The 25,361-nt window shown below is 40.2% G+C and overlaps 1 protein-coding gene across 4 annotated transcripts in view; it reads left to right on the top strand.

Annotated features, from left to right (window-relative positions):
- Positions 1-9,464: 9,464 nt before the first annotated feature.
- Positions 9,465-25,361, top strand: part of LOC128684659 (mitochondrial pyruvate carrier 2) — a 61,124-nt gene continuing 45,227 nt past the window's right edge. Inside the window, exons 1-2 of one of the 4 annotated variants that reach the window (XM_070080552.1) lie at positions 9,465-9,634; positions 10,532-10,624. The gene's annotated coding sequence lies outside the window, so the exon portion shown is untranslated. Of the gene's footprint in view, positions 9,725-10,531; positions 10,625-25,361 lie in introns of all 4 variants that reach the window. The other 3 variants (XM_070080551.1, XM_070080549.1, XM_070080553.1) reach the window with 3 other exon arrangements.

The following is a 25,361-nucleotide window of genomic DNA, read 5'->3' as shown; positions in this document are numbered from 1 at the left end:
TGCGGGGGTCCACTGTATATATATATATATATATATATAAATACACACACATTATATATATATATATATATATATATATATATATATATATATATATATATATATATATATATGTATATATATTGTGGAAAATTGAATTTATCTGAATGTATCATTATGTACATAACAGTAAATGAACAAAGATAATTATTATTTATCAGTTAGACAAGTAGGAATTTGGGACACCTAGGTCGCAAAAAATGTCCCCCTTCGATACCTACCACTGTCATATCCACAAGTTGCTCTGGACCTATTAATTATAAATGAAAAATACATCACCAGGAATTCTGGTAACTATATAAACTTGTGGACTGTATATTAAATTAAAAAATGATTATATATAAACATATATACATAACAGAAGGAGAATATCTTAATATCACTCACCAATTTGACTGGAGATTAATGTGTCATGTACAGGAATCCCCCCTTTTTGCCTACATTTATAAAAAATTTACTGGCCATAATTTAAACATAAATTAGACAGCTTATCTGAGGTTCCTGGAGTTGTTCTGTCCTGTCGCCTCATACTCAAATTATGCAGGACTTCACATCCAACAATTTCGCCTCTTATTTGAGAGGTGTCAACCCAATTTTAACCTCTAGAGCACGAAAAATTCTTCCCATTACACTAACGTTGTATCCAATTCAAAATAACAATGGCAAGTGTCCTTCTGCGCAGGCACAGCTTCCCGTTTTCGATAACATAAATTTTATTAATACTGTGGAAAATACTGTATATATTTTCCGTAAATACGGTAATTTAAAGGTAAATAGATGGCTTATATTGTATTTAATAAAAATTATATTATGGAAAATGGGAAACTGAGCTTGCGCCTGGGCAGAAGAGGAGTCGCCATTGTTAATTTGAATTGGATACAACGTTAGTGTAATGGGAAGGAATTTTCGTGCTCTAGAGGTTAAAATTGGGCTGACACCTTTCAAATAGGAAGCGAAATTGTTGGATGTGCATTCCTGCATAACTTGAGATATCAGGCGACAGGACAGGACAACTCCAGGAACCTCAGATAAGTCTGTTATGTTATAACTCTGGCCAGTTGTTATTTTCATGTATAGACAGTGAGGTTTTCTGAGTATGATACAACTTAATCTCCAGTCAAATTGGTGAGTGTTATGATTAAGATATATTCTCCTTCTGTTATATAAATGTGTATTTATATATAATAGTTTTTTAAATTTAATATACAGTCCACAAATTTATATATTTACCAGCATTCCTGGTGAATGTATATTTCATTTAATTAATAGGTCCAGAGCAACTTGTGGATATGACAGTGGTAGGTATCAAAGGGGGACACTTTTTGAGACCTAAGTGTCCCAAATTCGTACTTGTCTAACTGATAAATAATAGTTATCATTGTTCATTTACTGTTATGTATATAATGATACATTCAGATAAATGCAATTTTCCACAAATACAGTATGGCCATCTATTTACATATAACTACTGTATTTCTGGAAAATATATACAGTATTTTCCACAATATACATACTATATATATATATAAATCATACGTAGGTGTGAGATTCAATCTGGACCTGGGTCCAAGAGAACATGTAGGCCAGGGTCCAAGAGAACATGTAGGCCTGGGTCCAAGAGAACATATAGGCCTGGGTCCAAGAGAACATGTAGGCCAGGGTCCAAGAGAGCATGTAGGCCTGGGTCCAAGAGAACATGTAGGCCAGGGTCCAAGAGAACATGTAGGCCTGGGTCCAAGAGAACATATAGGCCTGGGTCCAAGAGAACATGTAGGCCTGGGTCCAAGAGAACATGTAGGCCTGGGTCCAAGAGAACATGTAGGCCTGGGTCCAAGAGAACATATAGGCCTGGGTCCAAGAGAACATGTAGGCCTGGGTCCAAGAGAACATGTAGGCCTGGGTCCAAGAGAACATCATATAGGCCTGGGTCCAAGAGAACATGTAGGCCTGCGTCCAAGAAAACATGTAGGCCTGGGTCCAAGAGAACATGTAGGCCTTGGTGCAAAAGAACATGTAGGCCTGGATCCAAGAAAACATATAGGCCTGGGTCCAAGAGAACATGTAGGCCTAGGTCCAAGAGAACATGTAGGCCTGGATCCAAGAGAACATGTAGGCCTGGGTCCAAGAGAACATGTAGGCCTGGGTCCAAGAGAACATGTAGGCCTGGGTCCAAGAAAACATGTAGGCCTGGGTCCAAGAGAACATGTAGGCCTGGGTCAAAGAGAACATATAGACCTGGGTCCAAGAGAACGTGTAGGCCTGGGTCCAAGAGAACATGCAGGTCTGGGTCCAAGAGAACATATAGGCCTGGGTCCAAGAGAACATGTAGCCCTGGGTCCAAGAGAACATGTAGGCCTGGGTCCAAGAGAACATATAGGCCTGGGTCCAAGAGAACATGTAGGCCTGGGTCCAAGAGAACATGTAGGCCTGGGTCCAAGAGAACATGTAGGCCTGGGTCCAAGAGAACATATAGGCCTGGGTCCAAGAGAACATGTAGGCCTGGGTCCAAGAGAACATATAGGCCTGGGTCCAAGAGAACATGTAGGCCTGGGTCCAAGAGAACATGTAGGCCTGGGTCCAAGAGAACATGTAGGCCTGGGTCCAAGAGAACATATAGGCCTGGGTCCAAGAGAACATGTAGGCCTGGGTCCAAGAGAACATGTAGGCCTGGGTCCAAGAGAACATGTAGGCCTGGGTCCAAGAGAACATATAGGCCTGGGTCCAAGAGAACATGTAGGCCTGGGTCCAAGAGAACATATAGGCCTGGGTCCAAGAGAACATGTAGGCCTGGGTCCAAGAGAACATGTAGGCCTGGGTCCAAGAGACCATGTAGGCCTGGGTCCAAGAGAGCATATAGGCCTGGGTCCAAGAGAACATGTAGGCCTGGGTCCAAGTGATACCAGTGAATAGCAGAATACAGTGTTGTAGTAGCAACTAACCAGTATCATAATGGTACTTAGTGGAGTGGAGTGACTTTCATTAGTTTCTTTTTTCTTGAAATACCAGACGTATACTGTGAATTTCATATAACCTGTAGTTACCAGCGGTCGCAATATACACAACGAGAAGCAATTATTACTACAGAAAAAGCGTCCTTCCTCCAAAATTTCCACCAGTCAACTATAGTGATAATATAGCATTTATTGTGGTGGAGACGAAAAAAAACTAGAAAAGCTAGATACAGCGATTGATTAAACAAGGGTTGAGGCTCGACCGTTCGTCATTGTAGGAGCTGCCAGCAATCACCGGTTCTTCAACACACAAGTTATACTTTTGTATCAATCAAATCACATATTACTCGGGTAGATAATTTCAAGTAGATCCTTCATGTGTTAGCCCAAATCACCGACCAGTATGTATTAAATAAGTGACCCACTGATCAAATCAGACTGGTCCGAACCCTTGACTGGTCCGAACCCTTGATGGTCCGAACCCTTGACTGGTTACAAACGGATTCGTTGGACAATAAAGCAGACTGTAAACGGATGGGGTTGTAGGCGCCCTTATCAAACACAAACAATAAATATAAATCAGGAACGTACACGGTAAGCTGTCCAATATACAAGTACAGTTAGAAATAGAAATACAAATAGCTAGAGCTTCATATAAGGAGGTTATTAATAGAGTATTCAAGAGGTTGCTAGTAGAATTACAGTAAATCAACCATTCAAATTATTATGAAGCTCTGTGTAGTCTGCAGTCAATCAAACAAACGGGCTTCAACATGGATAAATTGTCATTTTTGTGGAAATTGGTGTCACGCCCCTTGTGCAGATATCCAAGAACTAGCTACAAGCAGTATTAAAACAGGGAAGTGTTTTTGGGTATGCCCAAATGAGATAAATCTGTGGACTAAAATCACAAGGGTATTAAAAGAGGATAACATCAAAGCTGCTTTCATAGAAAACCTGGAAGCTTTCTACAACAGATGGGAACATAAAAAGTCTGGGCTGAATGGTATTGCCCTTGATACTGGCCATGTAGTCAGAAACTGTAAGGCTGGAGGTAATGTCCTGGTAGTCAGTAAATGTGAGGCTGATAGCGCTGTCCTGGGAGACAGTAATGGTGAAGCTGGAGGTGCTGTCCTGGGAGACAGTAATGGTGAAGCTGGAGGTGCTGTCCTGGGAGACAGTAATGGTGAAGCTGGAGATTTTGTCCAGGTAGTCGGGAATTATACGCAGGTTGGAATACATATAAATGACCTCATAGGGGACAGGAGCCGTAGTGGGGGAACAAGTGTAGTCAAAGATAAGATAAAACCAATATTGCAAACTAGAAATACCACAAGAAATAGCAAACAAGAGGACTCCATTAGCAATAGTGAGGATATATTACCAAAAACAACTGGTGGGAGCTCCATTGTTGGTGCTAGGGAGGATAGGAATAAGACAGGGAAACATGGACCAACAGGGAATACAGTCACAGAAACCCAAGGCAAATTGAAACCAAGCCTGTGCACATACTATGCACTTGGTATCAACAGACATGGGAAATCTGGAAAAACAGACGGGACGTGCAACTATGACCACCCTAGAAAATGCCGTGCCCATATGACAACAGGAAAATGCAAACTCCCTTCCTGTAAGCTTTTTCACCCTGAAATGTGTACCTCTTCAGTACAGGAAAGACTGTGCTATAACTTAAATTGCCAGGCACACCATCTAAAGGGGACAAAAAGATACAAAACATCCAGGCCATGGGAAAACCTGGGTAGCCACAGCCACTCAAGAGGGAGAGGTTTTTTAGTGCCAGGAAGGAAAAAAAACTGGCAGGAAATGGCAGAAATCGTACACCAAATCCAGTCATTCCTGGAGTGGAACCACAGTCGATGGCCTCCACTCCAAACCAACAGATACAGATACTAATGCCGGAACCCCCCCCCCCCAGTACCAACAATACCACCAGTCCGATGACATTCTTCTTTGCAAATATACAGGGTCTAAAGCCAACAACAACAAAATACCTTTCATCCGTGGACTGCTTGCAGAGGCAAAGGCAATGTCCGCAGCTTTCACTGAGACCCACATAAAGGATCACTTGGGCAACGAAATATGGATCCCAGGTTACAACCTATACAGATGTGACAGAGTGAACAGGCAAAAGGGGAGGGTTGGCCTGTACATTGCAGAGTCACTTGTTTGCACAGAACTGCTTAATGCCTCAAATGATGTAGTGGAAGTTTTAGCAGTAAAGGTCGAGAACCAAAACCTAGTCATTGTGGTAGTCTACAAGCCTCAGGATGCAACATCCCAGCAATTCCAGGAACAGCTGTTAAAAATTGACCACTGTCTGGAAAATCTTCCAGCTCCTGCACCCAACATCTTGCTCCTGGGGGATTTCAACTTAAGGCACCTAAAATGGAGGAATATAGCAAATAATATTGTTGCAGTAATAGCACCAGGAGGCAGCTTTGATGAAAACTCATACTCACACGAGCTTTTAAATCTCTGCACAAAATTCAATTTAAACCAGCAAATAATAGAGCCTACTAGACTGGAGAATACACTAGACCTCATCTTCACTAACAGTGATGATCTGATAAGAAATGTCACCATATCAAAAACAATATACTCAGATCACAACATAATTGAGGTTCAGACATGTATGTGTGGAGCCCCAGACCGACATAATGAGATTAGTCACGAGGGAGCATTCACCAAATTCAACTTCAATAACAAAAACATAAAGTGGGACCAAGTAAACCAAGTCCTAACCGATATAAGCTGGGAAGATATACTAAGCAACACAGACCCCAACTTATGCCTAGAACAGATTAACTTGGTGGCACTCGATGTATGCACAAGGCTTATTCCTCTAAGAAAAAGGAGGAGTAGATGTAAAATAGAAAGAGACAGGCGCTCCCTTTACAGGCGACGGAAAAGAATAACAGAGCGGCAAAAAGAGGTCAATATATCTGAAATGCGTAAGGAGACACTGGTCAGAGAAATAGCAAGCATCGAACTTAAGCTAAAGGAATCTTATAGGAGTCAGGAAACGCGGGAAGAACTAAAAGCCATAAATGAAATCGAAAGAAACCCAAAGTATTTCTTCTCCTATGCCAAATCAAAGTCGAGAACAACGTCCAGTAATGGGCCCCTACTTAAACAAGATGGGTCCTACACAGATGACAGCAAGGAAATGAGTGAGCTACTCAAGTCCCAATATGACTCAGTTTTTAGCAAGCCGCTAACCAGACTGAGAGTCGAAGATCAAAATTAATTTTTTTATGAGAGAGCCACAAAATTTGGTTAACACAAGCCTAACCGATGTTATCCTGACGCCAAATGACTTCGAACAGGCGATAAATGACATGCCCATGCACTCTGCCCCAGGGCCAGACTCATGGAACTCCGTGTTCATCAAGAACTGCAAGAAGCCCCTACCACAAGCCTTTTCCATCCTATGGAGAGAGAGCATGGACACGGGGGTTGTCCCACAGTTACTAAAAACAACAGACATAGCCCCACTCCAAAAAGGGGGCAGTAAAGCAACAACAAAGAACTACAGACCGATAGCGCTAACATCCCATATCATAAAAATCTTTGAAAGGGTCCTAAGAAGCAAGATCACCACCCATCTAGAAACCCATCAGTTACACAACCCAGGGCAACATGGGTTTAGAACAGGTCGCTCCTGTCTGTCTCAACTATTGGATCACTACGACAAGGTCCTAGATGCACTAGAAGACAAAAAGAATGCAGATGTAATATATACAGACTTTGCAAAAGCCTTCGACAAGTGTGACCATGGCGTAATAGCGCACAAAATGCGTGCTAAAGGAATAACAGGAAAAGTCGGTCGATGGATCTATAATTTCCTCACTAACAGAACACAGAGAGTAGTCGTCAACAGAGTAAAGTCCGAGGCAGCTACGGTGAAAAACTCTGTTCCACAAGGCACAGTACTCACTCCCATCTTGTTCCTCATCCTCATATCTGACATAGACAAGGATGTCAGCCACAGCACCGTGTCTTCCTTTGCAGATGACACCCGAATCTGCATGACAGTGTCTTCCATTGCAGACACTGCAAGGCTCCAGGCGGACATCAGCCAAATCTTTCAGTGGGCTGTAGAAAATAATATGAAGTTCAACGATGAGAAATTTCAATTACTCAGATATGGTAAACACGAGGAAATTAAATCTTCATCAGAGTACAAAACAAATTCTGGCCACAAAATAGAGCGAAACACCAACGTCAAAGACCTGGGAGAGATCATGTCGGAGGATCTCACCTTCAACGACCATAACATTGTATCAATCGCATCTGCTAGAAAAATGACAGGATGGATAATGAGAACCTTCAAAACTAGGGAGGCCAAGCCCATGATGACACTCTTCAGGTCACTTGTTCTATCTAGGCTGGAATATTGCTGCACACTAACAGCACCTTTCAAGGCAGGTGAAATTGCTGACCTAGAAAATGTACAGAGAACCTTCACGACGAGCATAACGGAGATAAAACACCTCAATTACTGGGAGCGCTTGAGGTTCCTAAACCTGTATTCCCTGGAATGCAGGCGGGAGAGATACATGATTATATACACCTGGAAAATCCTAGAGGGACTAGTACCGAACTTGCACACGAAAATCACTCACTACGAAAGCAAAAGACTTGGCAGACGATGCAACATCCCCCAATGAAAAGCAGGGGTGTCACTAGCACGTTAAGAGACCATACAATAAGTGTCAGGGGCCCGAGACTGTTCAACTGCCTCCCAGCATACATAAGGGGGATTACCAACAGACCCCTGGCAGTCTTCAAGCTGGCACTGGACAAGCACCTAAAGTCGGTTCCTGACCAGCCCGGGCTGTGGCTCGTACGTTGGTTTGCGTGCAGCCAGCAGCAACAGCCTGGTTGATCAGGCTCTGATCCACCAGGAGGCCTGGTCACAGACCGGGCCGCGGGGGCGTTGACCCCCGTAACTCTCTCCAGGTAAACTCCAAGAGAACATGTAGGCCTGGGTCCAAGAGAACATGTAGGTCTGGGTCCAAGAGAGCATGTAGGGCTGGGTCCAAGAGAGCATGTAGGGCTGGGTCCAAGAGAGCATGTAGGGCTGGGTCCAAGAGAGCATGTAGGGCTGGGTCCAAGAGAGCATGTAGGACTGGGTCGAAGAGAGCATGTAGGGCTGGGTCCAAGAGAGCATGTAGGGCTGGGTCCAAGAGAGCATGTAGGGCTGGGTCCAAGAGAGCATGTAGGGCTGGGTCCAAGAGAGCATGTAGGGCTGGGTCCAAGAGAGCATGTAGGGCTGGGTCCAAGAGAGCATGTAGGGCTGGGTCCAAGAGAGCATGTAGGGCTGGGTCCAAGAGAGCATGTAGGGCTGGGTCCAAGAGAGCATGTAGGGCTGGGTCCAAGAGAGCATGTAGGGCTGGGTCCAAGAGAGCATGTAGGGCTGGGTCCAAAAGAGCATGTAGGGCTGGGTCCAAGAGAGCATGTAGGGCTGGGTCCAAGAGAGCATGTAGGGCTGGGTCCAAGAGAGCATGTAGGGCTGGGTCCAAGAGAGCATGTAGGGCTGGGTCCAAGAGAGCATTTAGGGCTGGGTCCAAGAGAGCATGTAGGGCTGGGTCCAAGAGAGCACGTAGGGCTGGGTCCAAGAGAGCATGTAGGGCTGGGTCCAAGAGAGCATGTAGGGCTGGGTCCAAGAGAGCATGTAGGGCTGGGTCCAAGAGAGCATGTAGGGCTGGGTCCAAGAGAGCATGTAGGGCTGGGTCCAAGAGAGCATGTAGGGCAGAATGAATTACAGCAGTTGGATATGCTGAATGTTGAAGACAGAGTAAAACAACTGAAGCTAATTTATGTTTATAAAATTGCTCACAAAGTGTCCAGAATACCTTGCTGACAATTTTGTCAAGGTTGGGAACCCAAGTAATCATAGCACTAGGGGGAGAGTGCATAACTTTGTAGTAACCACAGTCAGTGGCCAGGCTTCAAACACCTTTCATTGTACAGCAATAAAGTAATGGAACAGACTACCTGCACATGTCAAAGCCAGTCATAGCATGAACCAGTTCAAGAAGAGTACCAAAAGGTGCCTGATGAATGTAGCTACAGAAAGGGAGGAGAATGATTTTTTCTATTTTTTTTCTTAGCTAACACACGTGTATATATAACTAATTTCACCTTATATCTAGTATATCTCCTTTATAGTATAATAATAAGATATTATCTCCTTTATAATAAAATAATAAGATATTATCTCCTCTATAATATAATAATAATGTATTAAAAGGAACTCAATGGAAATAAGTCACTTTGACTTTTTTGTGTTATCCCAGGTTCTCTACACATATGCTGCTATGTATGATAATCTATGTATAATAATCTATGTAACTGTATTTATGTATACCTGAAAAAACTTACTTATCTTAACAATAATGTTAAAGTTAACCATTTTTGAGGCACATTTTCTATTATCAATGTAGTTAGTTCAACAACAGATGGAGACACTTGCTGGATAAATAAAAACTTGTACACTGAGTTTATCATAAATTATCACCATGAAGACCATCTGAGGCAGTAGCAACCAGCTAGTGAAGACCATCTGAGACAGTAGCAACCAGCTAGTGAACACCATCTGAGGCAGTAGCAACCAGCTAGTAAGTTTATTTAGGTACAGTTACATGTAAGTACCATTATCATACGGATACACAAAAGACCTAGGAACTAGGCCCCAAAAGGGTTAACAGGTGTACATATGGATTTATATCTACATATATACAGTTCACTTATCTGTTACTAGCAAATTTTGGAAATTTGCTTAGTTTATCTGGTATCTTATTTTCATTAATAAGACATCTTGACATGTCACATAGGTTATTATACTGCCTGTCTCTGTATTCCTCAATAAGTGGACAATTAAGCACATAGTGTTCAAGACAGTGACCATATGCCTGATCACATAATTTACATTTAGTTTGACCATCATCTGTGTGTCTCCCAAACTGCCAGAAGTACTTGTAACCAAGCCTAAGTCTGGCCACTACAACATCAGTCAGTCTTTTCACATTGCAAGTTGCTCCATAAACATACTTATCTACGTTCATGTTATCATAGTGGGTTATAGATCTACTCAGGCTTCTAACTGTATTCCTATAACAATCATTTTCATTATTTACTTCTCTCCTAATATTATTCCTAATGCTAGACGCAGTTATACTAAAATTATTTTCTGCATTCTCCTTCTGGGTACTTTTCTTGGCTAACATATCAACTTTATCATGAAGGAGTAATCCAATGTGTGATGGGATCCATAGCAATTGTACATTAATTCCCTTGTCCCTGATTTTTGAGTATCTATTCCTGACTTCTCCAGTGAGCATATTGTTGGAGTCATTATATGATGACATAGAATCAGTAATGATAATAGAGTCAAGCTCAGTGTCATAGGTTAGCTTTAGCGTCATTAGGATTGCAAACAATTCAGTTTGCAATGTAGACGCCCAGTTGTTAATTCTTATGCCTAACTCAACAAATTGACTATGGTTCTTAACTAGGGAGGTGGCAACAAGAGCAGATGCAGCCCTGTTAGAAGACTCCTGTTTAGATCCATCAGTGTATATAACTTGTGATAACTTACTACCAGCTAGGTGAGAAATTTCTTCTTGAGCAGTTGCTTTAACAAGTGATTTAAGGAAGGGATTACTAGCACTGAGCTTCTTGGGAGGGACTTGCAGGTATGTGATATTAAATGAACATATCTTCTATGGAGGGGTGAAATGCTCTTGTTACCTACAGTGATACAGTTCATGCAGGTTATAAAACTTAATGCAATTACACGTTTTCACACTCCATTCTGTGTGTATTTACCTCTAGACACTTGGTAAGATTCGTTGTGACAGAGTCTGGTTCATTTCTTAACATGGTGGCCCGGTGGCCTGGTGGCTAAAGCTCCCGCTTCACACACGAAGGGCCTGGGTTCGATTCCCGGCGGGTGGAAACATTTCGACATGTTTCCTTACACCTGTTGTCCTGTTCACCTAGCAGCAAATAGGTACCTGGGTGTTAGTCGACTGGTGTGGGTCGCATCCTGGGGGACAAGATTAAGGACCCCAATGGAAATAAGTTACAGTCCTCGATGACGCACTGACTTTCTTGGGTTATCCTGGGTGGCTAACCCTCCGGGGTTAAAAATCCGAACGAAATCTTATCTTATCTTAATCTTATCTTCTAATACCGAGTACAGTGTTAATCTCAACAGTCCTATCATTGATACTAGAAATACCAAGCTCCTTCCTCATATTAAGAACATTTGTGTAAATTACCTAAGATAATCTAAAAAAGTCCTTTTAATATCTTATTATTTAAAGACTAGCTCTTAGGATAGAGTATAAATTGCTCATGATTTATAACCATAAAAATTTAAACACCTAAGTAACTCAGTTGTGTGAAAATCAGTTACAATAAGTAGAGGTGCAATAGAAATAATGTGAACCGAGTTATTTATAAGAACATTAAATAGAGAAGATCAGCTTACAATAATAATTACACTAGTGTTAACTAGACAAGAAATTACTCTCCTCCCTTTCTGTAGCTTCATTCATGAGGTACCTTTTATTTCTCTTCCTGAACTGGCTCATACTAGAACAGGCTTTAGTAAGTTTATTTAGGCACAGGTACACATAAGTACAATTATTGTATGTAGTGTAAATTACCTAGGATAACCCCAAAAAAAGTTGACATGTTCAGGCAATCCATTTCACTCTTTTTATTTCTGTAAAGTAAAAAAAAGTGTTTGAGGCCTGACCACCTACTGTAGGTACTACAAAATAGTGTTGACTTCCAAGTACCGTACTGGTTTTGGTTCCCAACCTTTATAAACTTGACAGTAAGATATTTTGGACACTGATTGTGATTGCGTGGATGTTGTGCAGATGATAAGAAAGAGATGATTGTGGATGTTATGAATGAGAAGAAGCTGGATGTCCTGGCTTTAAGTGAAACAAAGCTGAAGGGGGTGGGAGAGTTTCAGTGGAGAGGAATAAATGGGATTAGGTCAGGGGTTTCAAATAGAGTTAGAGCTAAAGAAGGAGTAGCAATAATGTTGAAGGATAAGCTATGGCAGGAAAAGAGGGACTATAAATGTATTAATTCAAGGATTATGTGGAGTAAAATAAAGATTGGATGTGAAAAGTGGGTTATAATAAGCGTGTATGCACCTGGAGAAGAGAGAAGTGTAGAGGAGAGAGAGAGATTTTGGGAAATGTTGAGTGAATGCGTGGGGAGTTTTGAATCAAGTGTGAGAGTAATGGTGGTTGGGGATTTCAATGCTAAAGTGGGTAAAAATGTTATGGAAGGAGTAGTAGGTAAATTTGGGGTGCCAGGGGTAAATGTAAATGGGGAGCCTTTAATTGAGCTATGTGTAGAAAGAAATTTGGTAATAAGTAATACATATTTTATGAAAAAGAGGATAAATAAATATACAAGGTATGATGTAGCACGTAATGAAAGTAGTTTATTAGATTATGTATTGGTGGATAAAAGGTTGATGGGTAGGCTCCAGGATGTACATGTTTATAGAGGGGCAACTGATATATCGGATCATTATTTAGTTGTAGCTACAGTTAGAGTAAGAGGTAGATGGGAAAAGAGGAAGGTGGCAACAACAAGTAAGAGGGAGGTGAAAGTGTATAAACTAAGGGAGGAGGAAGTTCGGGCGAGATATAAGCGACTATTGGCAGAAAGGTGGGCTAGTGCAAAGATGAGTAGTGGGGGGGTTGAAGAGGGTTGGAATAGTTTTAAAAATGCAGTATTAGAATGTGGGGCAGAAGTTTGTGGTTATAGGAGGGTGGGGGCAGGAGGAAAGAGGAGTGATTGGTGGAATGATGAAGTAAAGGGTGTGATAAAAGAGAAAAAGGTAGCTTATGAGAGGTTTTTACAAAGCAGAAGTGTTATAAGAAGAGCAGAGTATATGGAGAGTAAAAGAAAGGTAAAGAGAGTGGTGAGAGAGTGCAAAAGGAGAGCAGATGATAGAGTGGGAGAGGCACTGTCAAGAAATTTTAATGAAAATAAGAAAAAATTTTGGAGTGAGTTAAACAAGTTAAGAAAGCCTAGGGAAAATATGGATTTGTCAGTTAAAAACAGAGTAGGGGAGTTAGTAGATGGGGAGATGGAGGTATTGGGTAGATGGCGAGAATATTTTGAGGAACTTTTAAATGTTAAGGAAGAAACAGAGGCAGTAATTTCATGCACTGGTCAGGGAGGTATACCATCTTTTAGGAGTGAAGAAGAGCAGAATGTAAGTGTGGGGGAGGTACGTGAGGCATTACGTAAAATGAAAGGGGGTAAAGCAGCTGGAACTGATGGGATCATGTTAAAAGCAGGGGGGGATATAGTGTTGGAGTGGTTGGTACTTTTGTTTAATAAATGTATGAAAGAGGGGAAGGTACCTAGGGATTGGCAGAGAGCATGTATAGTCCCTTTATATAAAGGGAAAGGGGACAAAAGAGACTGTAAAAATTATAGAGGAATAAGCTTACTGAGTATACCAGGAAAAGTGTACGGTAGGGTTATAATTGAAAGAATTAGAGGTAAGACAGAATGTAGGATTGCGGATGAGCAAGGAGGTTTTAGAGTGGGTAGGGGATGTGTAGATCAGGTGTTTACATTGAAGCATATATGTGAACAGTATTTAGATAAAGATAGGGAAGTTTTTATTGCATTTATGGATTTAGAAAAGGCATATGATAGAGTGGATAGAGGAGCAATGTGGCAGATGTTGCAAGTATATGGAATAGGTGGTAAGTTATTAAATGCTGTAAAGAGTTTTTATGAGGATAGTGAGGCTCAGGTTAGGGTGTGTAGAAGAGAGGGAGACTACTTCCCGGTAAAAGTAGGTCTTAGACAGGGATGTGTAATGTCACCATGGTTGTTTAATATATTTATAGATGGGGTTGTAAAGGAAGTAAATGCTAGGGTGTTTGGGAGAGGGGTGGGATTAAATTATGGGGAATCAAATTCAAAATGGGAATTGACACAGTTACTTTTTGCTGATGATACTGTGCTTATGGGAGATTCTAAAGAAAAATTGCAAAGGTTAGTGGATGAGTTTGGGAATGTGTGTAAAGGTAGAAAGTTGAAAGTGAACATAGAAAAGAGTAAGGTGATGAGGGTGTCAAATGATTTAGATAAAGAAAAATTGGATATCAAATTGGGGAGGAGGAGTATGGAAGAAGTGAATGTTTTCAGATACTTGGGAGTTGACGTGTCGGCGGATGGATTTATGAAGGATGAGGTTAATCATAGAATTGATGAGGGAAAAAAGGTAAGTGGTGCGTTGAGGTATATGTGGAGTCAAAAAACGTTATCTATGGAGGCAAAGAAGGGAATGTATGAAAGTATAGTAGTACCAACACTCTTATATGGGTGTGAAGCTTGGGTGGTAAATGCAGCAGCGAGGAGACGGTTGGAGGCAGTGGAGATGTCCTGTTTAAGGGCAATGTGTGGTGTAAATATTATGCAGAAAATTCGGAGTGTGGAAATTAGGAGAAGGTGTGGAGTTAATAAAAGTATTAGTCAGAGGGCAGAAGAGGGGTTGTTGAGGTGGTTTGGTCATTTAGAGAGAATGGATCAAAGTAGAATGACATGGAAAGCATATAAATCTATAGGGGAAGGAAGGCGGGGTAGGGGTCGTCCTCGAAAGGGTTGGAGAGAGGGGATAAAGGAGGTTTTGTGGGTAAGGGGCTTGGACTTCCAGCAAGCGTGCGTGAGCGTGTTAGATAGGAGTGAATGGAGACGAATGGTACTTGGGACCTGACGATCTGTTGGAGTGTGAGCAGGGTAATATTTAGTGAAGGGATTCAGGGAAACCGGTTATTTTCATATAGTCGGACTTGAGTCCTGGAAATGGGAAGTACAATGCCTGCACTTTAAAGGAGGGGTTTGGGATATTGGCAGTTTGGAGGGATATGTTGTGTATCTTTATATGTGTATGCTTCTAGACTGTTGTATTCTGAGCACCTCTGCAAAAACAGTGATAATGTGCGAGTGTGGTGAAAGTGTTGAATGATGATGAAAGTATTTTCTTTTTGGGGATTTTCTTTCTTTTTTGGGTCACCCTGCCTCGGTGGGAGACGGCCGACTTGTTGAAAAAAAAAAAAAAAAAAAAAAATTGTGAACTATTTTATAATGTGATCTAACTTCAGTTGCTTTACTCTGTCTTCAACATTCATCATATCCAGTTGTCTTTCATCCTGGCCTACATCTCTTGGACTCGGGTCCAGGATGAATCTCACCATTTTGTAATGGGTAATTTGTAGTCTTTCACTTTCTTGAAGGCAGAGTACAGTACCATGAATAAGAATAATCTACATGACATTGTGTAAGAGCAAGACAGATAAGATAAGAGATAAGATTTTGTTTGGATTTTTAACCCCGGAGGGTTAGCCACCCAAGATAACCCAAGAAAGTCAGTGCGTCATTGAGGACTGTCTAACTTATTTCCATTGGGGTCCTCAATCTTGTCCCCCAGGATGCAACCCACACCAGTCACTAACACCCAGGTACCTATTTGCTGCTAGGTGAACAGGACAACAAGCGTAAGGAAATGTGTCGAAATGTTTCCACCCGCCGGGAATCGAACCCAGGCCCTCTGTGTGAAGCGGGAGCTTTAGCCACCAGGCTACCGGGCCACTGGACATAGGGTCCAGCAAGCCTCAATAGGTAAACACTGTGAATATCAAAATGGTATATAATACTACCAACAGTTTGGTAAGTAAGACACGTATGCAACACTTGAGTATATTTATTCTGAAACATTTAACTTTTGGAACAAAACTCTTCTCCAGGCTGAGGGACTGACCACCTCAAAACTACATCTTCAAGGTTGATGGACTGATTACATTGTCTTCACATCGCTACTGCTCCTGCCAACTTTTCTGTACTTGACTGAAGAAGCCTATTGTGTAGGTGAAATGTTTTGAAATAATAATAATTTGAAGTAAAGATGCTTAACTGTTGCATGTGTCTTACTTACCAGGTATACACTATGCCTGTCTGTAGAGGAACTTTAGCCTGGCATACACTTTTTTTTACTACACTGTTCACTATCAGTTCTAACATGCTTTGGTCAAAAGGAATTCCCAAATATTTCACTGAAGAAACTGAAGTGATGGGTTCCCCATTACACTAAACATTAAAAGTATTTACCCTTTTCAGTTCACTTTTCATGCCAAAGAGTATGATTTCTTATTTTCCCAAGGTGTAGCAATACATAGTTTGTTGTCTACTGTTTGTGGCAGGAGTCTAGTTCTAGACTCCTCACACACATTGAGTGTCCGTGGTTCAATTTCTGGCGTGGGTAGAAACTTTCTGTTCCCTGTTCACCTAGCAGTGAGTGTTAGTTGACTGGTGTGAGTTGCATCCTGGGAAGACAAGATTGAAGGACCCCAATGGAAATAAGACAATCCCCAATGTTGCACTTAGATTCTTGGGTTTACCCAGTTGGATAGCCCTCCAGGTTATAAATCTGAACAAATCTTATCACATAATATAAAGTTAGTAAGGAACCCAGAACACTACCTTGAGGAATTCCACATGTTATCAGCAGGGGTTCTAATTCTGTATTATTAATCTTGACAATTTGTTTCCTGTTTCTCAGGTAGGACCTATGCTGATAGCTTGTAGTTTCTTATATATACGTAATATATTATGGTTAAATGTACTGAATACCTTTTGCAAGTCTGGGTCACCATACCTATGAGATTCCCTAATGACTTTTAAGTTCTCAGGTAGTCTATCAGATTAATTAAGGAGGTACAGGTCCTCCATCACAAATCCGGCATCATTGGGACCTGTAGTGTGCCGGATTACTGAGTTTGCCAAATTACAGAGTGGTTAGGTTAGAATACACTTAATAAAATTAACCAACTTGACTTACACAGTTCATTGAACATCGGCAAAAATCGAACATTTTCGCTACTTTGAGCTCAATTTCAAGGTACTTTTTGTCATGAAAGCAATCAAAATCATGTCTATTTCTGTAATATATCTTCCATTCTATCAAATGAATCCAAAAAAATGAGAATACAACCATAAAAACCATACAAAAATATACTGCAAGAGGCTGAGAAGTTAACTCCCTTATTTATCGTCCGTCTTTTTTTATTTTTGTTGTACGTTAAGAAGCATCTTTCCATCATACATTGCCCAAGTTTCAATGAGATAGCCCAACAAACAACCGAGAAAAAAAAATATTCACCAAAAATATTATATGGCAAGCCCAAGCCAGGTACTGGAAATAAGTCACTTTGTCTGACTTTTCTGGCTTATCCTAGGTTCTCTATACATACACTGCTATGTATGATAATCTATGTAACTGTATTTATGTATACCTGAATAAACTTATTTACTTCTAAGTCTGTCAACTAAGTACAAGAAACTGCCCATTCACTTATTTCAACTACCCAATAAAGTGGTCAGAAATTGGCAATTTGGCTGATTTCACACAAATTTCAACAGATGCCAATTTCAAAATAGGATCCAGAATAAACAATGCAGACATTCCTGGCACTAAAATAAAAATTTTTCTGTTCATTAGTCATGGCTACATGTCCCTCTTGTATTACTCTTGCTTTTCATTTGGAAGTTTTATTCACAAAAAAGTAGATTTACTGTTATGCAGACTGCTGCATTATTGTAATAGTTGTATAAATAATGTCAAGCCATTCGTGAGTCCGTACTGGAATTTGGACTGGCAGGCGGACAGGTATTAGACGGTGACGTCATTTGTTTACTCTTGAGCTTCGCTAAAGAATAGAACATTTTCGCTACTGTGAGCGCAATTTCAAGGTACTTTTCGTCATGAAAGCAATCAAAATCATATCTATTTCTGTAATGTATTTTTCATTCTATCAAATGAGGCCGAAAAAATGAGAATATAACCATAACAACCATACAAAAATATACCGCTAAGCGGCCGCTAATGGCTGAGAAGTGAACTCCGCTATTTATGGTTTGATTTCTTTCATTTTTGGTGTACGTGAAGAAGTACCTTTCCATCATACATTGCCCAAATTTGAATAAGATAACCCAACAAACAACTGAGAAAATAATATAATAATAATAATAATAATAATAATAATAATAATAATAATAATAATAATAATAATAATAATAATAATATCTTTATTTACTACACGTACATGTACAAGGTATACTGGCCTAGCTGACATCAGTGACATACTACTATATAGAAAGCCGCTTGTTATGCAGAGTATTTCAAAAAAATTAGGTCAGTGTCCCAGGATAACACCCACACTAGTCGGCTAACACCCAGGTACCCATTTACTGATGGGTAAACATAGACAACAGGTGTAAAGAAACACACCTAATGTTTCTACCCTGGCTGGGAATCGAATATTTGCCAAAAATCATATATGGCTAACCCAAGCCAGGTGCTAAAAATAAGCCACGTTGACTTTTTTGGGGTTATCCTAGATTCTCTACACATATGCTGCTATGTGTGATAATCTATAGAGAGAAAATAACTTTTTTGTTTCATGTTTATGGTGGAGTATGAGTGTATATCACAGTTAGTCCTGTGCTACACTCCGTTTTCTCTAATATAACCCACCAAGACAGGGATAGGAGAATTTATTTATTTATTTATTTAGAAATTTTAGCATACAAACAGAGGTACAAAAAATACAGGTAAGAGCAGCATGCCAAAGCCACTTATATGCATAGCATTACGGGCTGGCTTAAAATTAACTTAAGATTAACTAAGCAATGATGAAATCAGTGATAAGACATTATTGTAAACAGATAACTATAAAATACAAATGAGTATTACAAAGACAGGTCCTATGGTTACATGCACTGCTGTTCATTCAGTAGAATGGAGTATTCTGTTAGGTAGTGTATTTAAAAAAAATAACAAAGTTAGGTTTAACATTTGTGTGATATAACTGTGAGTAACATTTAGGATATACAATTTATATGGTTCAGTTATTCAGTATTTATTTGGTTTTGAGTGAGTAAGTGAACTTTGAGAAGAGACTTGAATTTATAAACAGGTAGTGTTTCTTTTATATTTACAGGTAATGAATTCCAGATTTTAGGGCCTTTTATGTGCATTGAGTTTTTGCATAGCGTGAGATGGACACGAGGAACATCAAAGAGTGATCTGTGCCTTGTATTATGGTCATGTGTTCTGTTGAGATTGGCAAGGAGATGTTTGAGGGGAGGGTTAATATCAGAGTTAAGTGTTCTATGTATGTAATAAGTGCAATAATAAGTATGGATGTTTTGTATGGTGAGTAGGTTGAGTGTTTTGAATATTGGTGGAGTGTGCTGCCTGTAGTGAGAATTTGTTATCATTCTAACTGCAGCCTTTTGTTGGGTAATTAGTGGTCTGAGATGGTTAGTTGTTGTTGAGCCCCATGCACAAATTCCATAGGTAAGATAAGGGTAAATAAGAGAGTGATAAAGGGCCAGGAGGGCTGACTGTGGAACATAGTACCGTATCTTCGATAGTATGCCTACAGTCTTGGAAATTTTCTTAGAAATTTGTTGTATATGTGTATGAAATTTGAGTCTATTATCGAGGTGGATTCCTAAGAATTTTCCCTCTGTTAGCTTTGTGATAGGTGATCCGTTTATCGTTATGTTAAGAGGTACATCTGTAGCTCTGCTACCAAACTGAATGAAGTAGGTTTTGTCAATGTTTAGTGTAAGTTTGTTAGTCCTCATCCAGGTAGATATTTTCTGTAATTCGGTGTTTACAGTATTGGCTAGCGTGACTGGGCTCGGGTGAGAGAAGATGTATGTGGTGTCATCTGCAAAAAGTGTGGGTTTGAGTAATTGCGAAGAATTTGGTAGGTCATTTATGTATAGGAGAAAGAGAAGAGGGCCAAGGACACTTCCCTGTGGGACACCAACTGTAATTGGTTGTGCGGAAGAGCTTGCCCCATTTGCGTACACATATTGGCTTCTGTTGCTGAGGTAAGACTTGAGGTAGTTGAGGGAGTGCCCTCTAATACCATAGTGTGACAATTTTACGTGGAGCAAGTCATGGTCAACTGTATCAAAAGCTTTACGTAAGTCAATGAAGATCCCCAGTGGGACTTCTTTTTTCTCTATTGCAGTGTATATATGTTCTAGCATGTGTATAATAGCATCATTAGTATTTTTATTAGGCCTGAATCCAAATTGGCAGGGGTTGAGAATGTTATGGGAGATGAGGTAGGAGTAGATTCGTTTATGAATTAATTTTTCGAAGATTTCTGAGAGAGGGTGTAAATTGGATATTGGCCTATAGTTATTCAACTCTATGGATTTGTTAAAGAGTGTTGCAATGATTGGTGATAGTACTTGTGACGCTTGTTTTTTGTTTTTCAGTGCGTTGATAATAAGGGAGACTTCGCATGGGTTAGTCGGAGCTAGGAACAGTGTGTTCGGGTAGTTGCTAGTGAGGTAGTCATTTGGTGGGGTATCTGAGCTTGGGATATTATTGGCAAGGTTTTGACCTATAGTGGAGAAGAAATCATTGAGTCTGTTTGCTGTTTCTGTTGGTGGGAGTTGGGGTTCATCTGATTTTGCTAATTTTATTTCGCTATGTCGTGATATCTTTTTTGTTCCCAGAATTTCTGATAGGGTCTTCCAGGTCTTTTTTATATCACCTCGTAAGTTGGATAATCTGTTCTCATAATACAATTTTTTTGCCCTTCTTATCAGGCTGGTTAGGATTGACGAGTAACGTTTTGTTTGGTCTCTGGTTATGTGACCCATTCTGTACTGTTTTTCATATCGGTGTTTTGTATTTATGGATTTGAGAATGCTGGGTGTTAGCCAGGGACTGTTCAGTCTCTTAGCTGTCATCTGTTTAGTTTTTTTAGGGCAGTGCTTGTTATAAAGGTATTGGGTCTTTTTTAGAAAATTATTAAAACATTTGTCAATATCTGTATAGATTTCTAGCTCAGTGTGCCAGTCAATGTTTGTTACTGCTGTTGTGAAGTTATTAACCCTTTCAGGGTCCAAGGCCAAAATCTGAAGTCACGCACCAGTGTCCAAGAAATTTTGAAAAAAAAAATTATTTTTTCTTACAGAATTAAAGAGCATATTTTTGTGAAGGTAATAAAACAAAAAAAATTAGAATCTGATCAGTACTTACCGAGATACAGTGCCAAGAAGTTTATAGAAAATGATGTGGTGGCAGCAACATCGACGAATTCCACATACGCGTATTATATTATTTTGTTGTTTTAGTTGTTTTTTCTTTTCTTTTCCAATTTTTTTCTATTCCTACTAACATTTGGGGCCTGAGAGACCAATACTGTATATAATTGATATATATATACTCACTGTATTGAACACAATAACCGCACTAAAGTTATTATCATATTATTGTTTACCACTGTTGTTTATTACAATAAACATGCACAAATATTGTATAATACTAATGTTCTATCATATATTTACATATTTACAATCACTGGACATGGTTTTATAACTGCTGGAGCTTGTGGAACTCCTTGAAACGAGGCACCATGCACAGAGGCACCTTACATTCTTCACACATAAACCGAGTGTCTTTGCGTCTTTGTTGCCGTCATTTTGTTTGTGCACAGACAATGCATCTCTTCTGAGCAAATTTCTTTTGAGTTGAAGGAAGCTGTATTATGAAATGATCACCTTCTCTCCTCAAACGCTTGGGTATATTGTGATGAATTCGAGGACCATGTTGTATTGCAGGTGTTGTTACCTGGTACTTCATTATGAGTTGTCTGACAACAGACAAACAAAATTCACCATACGGTGGTCTGTTACCAGTCTTTATTTGGTACATATTATATGCATTCAGCATTGAAATGTCCATGAGATGGAAGAAAAGTTTCATGTACCACTTGTAACTCTTACGAACACAGTCAACAAAACCAATCTGCATGTCACACTTGTCAACCAAGCGCATGTTTTGTGTATAATCAATCACTGACACTGGTTTTCGAATACATTCATTAGTCACTCGATCAACTTTGCCACTGTCTTGCATTTCATTACGGTGAATGGTTGTCAACAATGTGACATCTCGTTTGTCATGCCACCGTAATGCCATGATGTCATTGGCAGTAAACACCTGCACGTCATCACCACGAACACCTGCATTGAGCCTGGGCATATGTTTACGATTAGAACGCACTGTGCCACACACATCTGTCTTGTTCACTCGCATGAAATCACTGAGTAATGGGCTTGTGTACCAGTTATCGGTATATAATGTATGGCCCTTACCAAGATAAGGTGCCATCATGTTTCTCACTACGTCACCTAAGATACCCAATAACATCTTGGTATCTTTCAATGTTTTACTACCTGTGTATACAACAATATCCAACACCAGGCCACTGTCACAATCACAGAGTACAAACAATTTTATACCAAAGCGGTTCCTCTTGCTCGGTATATACTGCTTGAATGACAGTCTACCTTTGAACAAAATCAAAGACTCGTCAATTACAAGATTCTTGAATGGATAAAAGTATATCCTGAACTTTTGTCACTTCTGTCAGGCCTGGTTTTGTCAGAGAAGTGCAACATACGTAACAGTAAGATAAACCTGTTCACTGGTATTATTTCACTGAAGGATGGGGTACAAATTAGCCGATCTGTGGACCAGTATGCTTTTATATTATGCTTATAGACGTGAGGCATAAGCATTATTGTTGCAAAAAGCAAATACATTTCTGCAACAGTCGTCTCTTTCCACCTGTGTAGTCTTGACTGTGGTGATAAGATCGTATTTGCCATGGTGTACTGAAAATACTTATTACTTTCCCTGGCAATAATTTCGATCAATGGCTGGTCAAAGAATAATTCAAAGAATTCCAGTTCATTGGCCGTGGTTCCAAGGGGACAGGTAGGTAGAATTCCACTTTGAGAGTCATCAAAGTGGTGAGGGCTGGGAACAAAATTGGGATTTTGCTGCCAATCCCAGATACGGTTTGCTGGTGGATACTGGACATCATAGGCTGGTTGTACGGGTGGTTGTGGTTGTGGCGGGCTGGTGGCTGATGCTCCACTTTGTCCTTGAACTGACGAGTCAGCAGTGTGGGTCCCAGCGTGGCACAGTGAGTCACGCATGGCGGTGCCACTACCACCACCAGCCCCACTAACACCATCCACTGATGCCTGTGGCCCATCCATGCCAAGTGTAGCCACATCATCCTCACTATCACTACCTAAAACGGGTGTAGGGCCACGGGATGTACTCCGGGATGTACTCCGTCCCCTGGGCACAGCATAGGGTACACTACCCGAGCGCATGCGGCGGCGAACATACCGACGCTTCACTGGTGAATGTTTCCTCACTATCACTATTCGAATGATCGTCGAGCGCAATAAAATCACAGTCCACGTCAGAATCATCGTCATTACTGAAGTCGGAGGCCTGGCCACGGGAAAATATTAGTTTTCTCTTACGTTTAGGAACACCCGACCATGAGTCACGAGTGCCCACACCAGAGGTAGAAGGTCGAGGATCGTCGGGGTTTTCTGCACTATTATCGATATCCTGGTCATTATTTTCGGTCACTAACTTATCTAAGCCGTAGAATTCGTCTTCATTTCCACTTCCATCAGTGTCAGAACTATCAGACAGGAAGAGGAGAGTCCCAATTTTCCGGGGAGTTAGAGCTGACTTGCGACGAGGCATGGTGAACAAGGGTGAATGAGCCGGGGTTCCCACAATGCTATGCAGGCGCCTAGATTTTTTGTTTACGGTGCACACCCACGGCGCAGACCCATTCTCTCACATGTAGGCCTATGAGCGCTTTCGCGCTAAATTTGACGGCGCTAGAATTTTGGCATAGATCTACGGTTTGGACACTCACTGAAAAGCCGTAGATCTACGGGACGGACCCTGAAAGGGTTAATGGCTGCCTCATTGTGAAGTCTGAAGGTGACTTTAGTAGTGTCTTGGGGTATTTTACCAAGAGTTGTTATGAGGAAAGTAGGGTAGTGGTCTGTGGTATTATCTGTAATTATGCCTGATTTTAAAGGGGATATGGTGTTGGTCCAGATGTGGTCAAGTAGGGAAACACTAGTCTCTGTAACTCTTGTAGGTTTTGTTACTGTTGGTAGCAACATGCAGTTACTCATTGTGTTTGTGAATTCAGTAACGTGTGGGTCCTGGTCTTGCAGGAGATTTATATTGAAGTCACCTGAGAGTAGTAAGTGATCTTTGTTCATGCATGCATCAGTTATCATACTTCCTAGGTTTTGACTAAATTGGCTAATGTTTGATTGTGGAAGTCTGTAGATGTTTATCACTGTGAGAGGTTTTTGTAGGTATTTGGATTTGAGTTTAGCTATTATATATTCCCCATGTTCATCCCTTGTGCAAGTATTAGTGATACATTCTAGTTGGTCTGAGTAGTATATAGCTGTGCCACCCCCTTGTTGGTCTGGCCTACAGTTGTGTATGGCTGTGTAACCAGGAATGGCATAGACATCTGTAGTATCAGGTTTTAGCCAGGTTTCAGTTAGTGTAATAATGGACATATTGGCATGCAAGGAATTTAGTAATGCTAGGTCGTCATCATAATGCTTACTTAAAGATCTGATATTGTAGTTAAAGATAGTTATGTTGTTGTTGGCTCTGAGAAGTGCCTTTGATTGTTCTGCTGTGTAGTAATTACAGTAACTGTTTGAATCATTTAAGTCATTAAATAAGAAGTTGGTATCAGGATCAATGCTTGTAATCATAAGATTTGTAGTGAATCTATAGTTAGAATTAAGTAAAAAATAAAGTAAATATTCTAAAGCTAAAAAAAAATAGCACCTGAATTATTTAACAAATGTAAAAAATAATGAGCTAAGGTAGTTTTTTAAAGCTAAAATAAAGGAGACAATATAAAAGGGACTAAAATAATTTGTGGTGAACAAATAAAGTGATGATCAAATAATGGAGCTTGGGAATATGATAGTAGGCAGTACTTTAAAGGTAATTCTTTAAAGTTAGAATTATAATATAAAATTATAATATAAAAGGGACTAATATAAGTTGTGGTGAACAATAAAGTGGTAATCAAATAAATGAGCTTTGGAGTATAATGGCAAAATAGTGAACTTATTAACTTTAGCACCTGAGAATAGCACCTTGATTAGTTTTAACAATTGCGAATATATGATCTAAGGTAGTTATATAGAGCTAAAATAAAGGACAAAAAATATATAAGGGACTACAATTGAGTAATGGTAAACAAGTTAAATGGATAGATAGTCACTATGAAATAATATTGGTTTAGGAGTAAGATGGTATTTGTATACCATATCCTCTTCATACCTCCGTCGAACTGCCCGGTATTATGCCAAATATTATTTATTCTGGAG

This window comes from Cherax quadricarinatus, unplaced genomic scaffold (genome assembly GCF_038502225.1).
Source record: "Cherax quadricarinatus isolate ZL_2023a unplaced genomic scaffold, ASM3850222v1 Contig598, whole genome shotgun sequence".
NCBI lineage: Eukaryota > Metazoa > Arthropoda > Malacostraca > Decapoda > Parastacidae > Cherax > Cherax quadricarinatus.
Note: the sequence above shows the minus strand (reverse complement) of the source record. Positions and strands in the feature narration are given on the sequence as shown.